The following is a 3,622-nucleotide window of genomic DNA, read 5'->3' on the forward strand; positions in this document are numbered from 1 at the left end:
TAGAACAATTAGATATAAACCAAAGAATCCATGTTTTCATTGTGATAGTGTTTGGCATTAAATTTACACATGTAAAGAGTATCACAGTTTGTATTATGATTACTATGAACTGAAACACTATTTAAATAAATCAAAGTTGCTCTGCATATGTAAACTCTGATATTAAGAATGTTAGCATAAACTCTGATTCACAGTCTTCTGCTCCAAATGTTAACAAACTTAAAAAGGCCAAAGGATCCAAGCAAGTTTGGGTCCTTAAAAACACTAATTAATTGTTAAAACTAATTGTAGGGTAACATGAAAAATTCTTTAGTCTTGGACAGTGGATGCTCAGGACATATGATTGGAAGTAAATCCCTGCTATCAGAGTTTAAGAAGGAAGCTGGCCTAAATGTTTCTTATGGAGATGGTAACTTAAGAAAGACTTTGGGATATGGAAATATTAAGCTTAGAAATGTCATCATTGAAAATGTAGCTCTGGTTGCAGGACTCAAGCATAATTTGATCTGTGTGAGTCAAATATGTGACAGAGGTTATCATGTGAATTTTTATGAGGAACATTGTGAAATTTTCAGAAAATTAGATGGCAAGGTTTCAATGACTGGTTACAGACATGGTAACTTATATGAAACCACTAATTGCTAAGTTCTAGCACTCTAATTTGCATTCTCTCGATGACTTAGGGTCTTTGACACTCTTATACTCTAGGTCTTCCTCCAAAACTATCGTACTGGACTCTTAAGACCTAAAGCTAACATATGCACTTGGAATGACACCAAGGTCTAACTTAGGCCTCCATAGGTCTAACCTAAAAGTTGACACAAATCTGCTTGGTGTCTTAAAAACTACCCTATTTTTGACTTAATTTTAACCATTGATTGTAACTCTAAACCAACATATTTCGACTTTCAAACCTTCCCTAGACTTTCTAGTATCAGTACTAATCAAGGCCTAATGAGGTCCTACACATAACATCACTTAACGACCTCCAAACTACACTAAACCTAAATTGTCCCCTATTTTGGCAGATTTAGCGTTTCCGCTTGTGCACCTCCCTAAATGGTAATTTTTCTTAAATCTATTTCCCCTGGACTCAAATATATATCATGTCCCAACTCTCTGTAGCCCGGGCCTACCAAGTCCTAAGAAATGCCCATTCAAAATTTACCTACAACTAGTGTGCAAATCTGGAAAAATCAAAGTGTCCTACTCTAACCCTTCCACCTTATCTCCCACTTTAAAACCAAACACTCAATACAACGACTCATATACTCTTGTATTATTTAGAAAGGTAATTATTGAATATTTAAATAAATAAAATATATGTTGGTGCCGTTAGTTGGGTATTGTCTTGTTATTAATTATGTGTGGTTCTTGGTGTATGAGAATTATTTGTATAAGTAATTGTTGAGCAGCATTTCTTTATTTTTCCCTTTTAAAAGTGATTTTATTGAAGATTTATTTATACAAATATTTGGATTGTCTCTAAATTTATTTTTATAATTATTTTATAATGACAATAATTATTTTTGGGAATTTATAAAATTTAGAAATCAATATTTTATCAATTATTTAGCCCTATATGATTTTCGGATTTCATTTAAGTGTAAATTCAGTATTAAATTCAGAAATGTCTCAAAAATTATGAAACTCATATTTTATTAAGTTTGGAATATTTCGAGAATTTTAAAATTATTTTGGAAAATTTTGGGATTAAATTCACCCGCACGTTTGTTCGTTAAATCGTTAAATGCGGGTAATAAGTTTCGCTTTAAAAATGGGTTAAAAATTTCGAAATTTTATTCTATTAGTTTTCAATTATCCCGTGAATTTTAAATTTTTCTGGTAATTATTTGGGTTATTTTCACCCGCAATTAGGATCGTTAAATTTTAAAAGGCGGGTCAGGATCGAGCTGCAGGAAGGTTGTACTAATTTTTTAGTACGTGGCAAACAAAGAAGAGGGGTGGTAGTGTTTTTGTACATGTGTCAATGTTTGATTTGCAGAGGAAAAAAATAAAAATAATAAATAACAGAAACCCACCCCCACCCCTGTTGCTTCTCTTTCTCACACGTCTCTCTTCTCTCAAATCTCTCAATCCCTCTCGTCTCTATTTTCTCAGTTTTTCTTGCCTTTCTGTTGTGGTTCTGCCGCCTACTGCTTGGTAATTCCTCCCCTGTGCCACCTTGTGTTTTCCCGGCGCCGCCCTTCCTCGGTTTTCCGGCGAGGTGGTGGTGGTGTGGTCCATGGCTATGTATTCGCGTGTGGAAACCCGAAATTTATCGGGTACCGATGAATTTTTTCCGCCGTCGGTGATGAGCCTCGGCGAGCCGACGGTGGACTGTGATGATTATTCTGAGTCCTAATATTTTAAAATAAATAATTTAGTTCGTATATTATTATTCGAAATGAAAAACAAGTTAATTATTTATAAATTGTATTGGTGTTTGGGCTATGAAATTGGTTTGGGTTGTGATTGTTGATTGTTGTGACATCGCTGTTGTTTCGACGGGTAGTCCGATAAATAGAGAAAATGCTGCCCGATTTTTGAAAAACTAAATTCGAAAATACGGGAACATATCCTGTAATTGTCGGAGATACCAGTCGAACGTATATACTTGTTTAATTATAAATAAGTACTTTGTGGAACCTACTTACGCATCGCGACAAATGTTTTGTAATATAACTGACAACCCTGTTTTCTCGAAGCGACGAGTATATGTATTTTCCGAAAATGAGTACAAAACCGAGTCTTGAATACGTGAACCATAGTTGTTGTATGTGTTATAAGAATATGTATAATTTCGAGTCGGGATTTGATATTGAATGAGTAGATTTGTTAGCGAGGTTATGTCAAGCATAATCGAATGTCTAAATTAGGGTATTTCGACTCTGTAGGTTCTAGTCGGAAGGCCCGAGAGTTATCGTTGGACTAAAGATAACTTAGTGATCGGTCGGCAAGCTCAGCAAGGTTCCAATCGAAGGACCTGAGCCTTGAAGTCGGATTAAGGATAGTCTAATAGTTAGACGATAAAACTATGCAAGGCAAGTACCCCTGACCATTCTTTTATGGTTAAGTACATATGAGTAAACTGTTATTTTATTCTCGTATAGCAACAGAAACATTTTAAGTTACGTATCCCCTGTAGTTATAAATAATTGTTTTAAACCTGTTTTAGGGAAAAGTAACTTCGAAAGGTACCTATCTCTAATAAAAATGATTTGTGAACCATTTTTATGTGTGTCGTTAAATGAATAGTTTTGAAATGAGATATGTACAAGTATTTTGAAAACTGGATAAAATGATCAGATATAGGATACATAGGTGCCAGAGTGGCCTATTGAGGTTGCGTAAAAGGCTAATTCGGTTGCGCGCGTTAGAGAGCCGATTAGTCCAGAAGGTCAGAGACCTAGCTAGTCTCTGAGTTCCGGAACAGGTTTATGGGATGGCAGTTGGAGCCGTCTTGTAATATCCGGGACATGACCTGTAATTATTTTTATCAATAAATGATTTTCATGTGATTTTTCTGTGATTTTTGGTGCATTATTAGATGATTGGTGTGGTTATGTGGATGATTATATGTGGTAAAGTCTAGGTATGTTAATTTTATTATGTCCATAAT

The sequence above is a fragment of the Apium graveolens genome, chromosome 1 (genome assembly GCF_009905375.1).
Source record: "Apium graveolens cultivar Ventura chromosome 1, ASM990537v1, whole genome shotgun sequence".
Classification (NCBI taxonomy): domain Eukaryota; kingdom Viridiplantae; phylum Streptophyta; class Magnoliopsida; order Apiales; family Apiaceae; genus Apium; species Apium graveolens.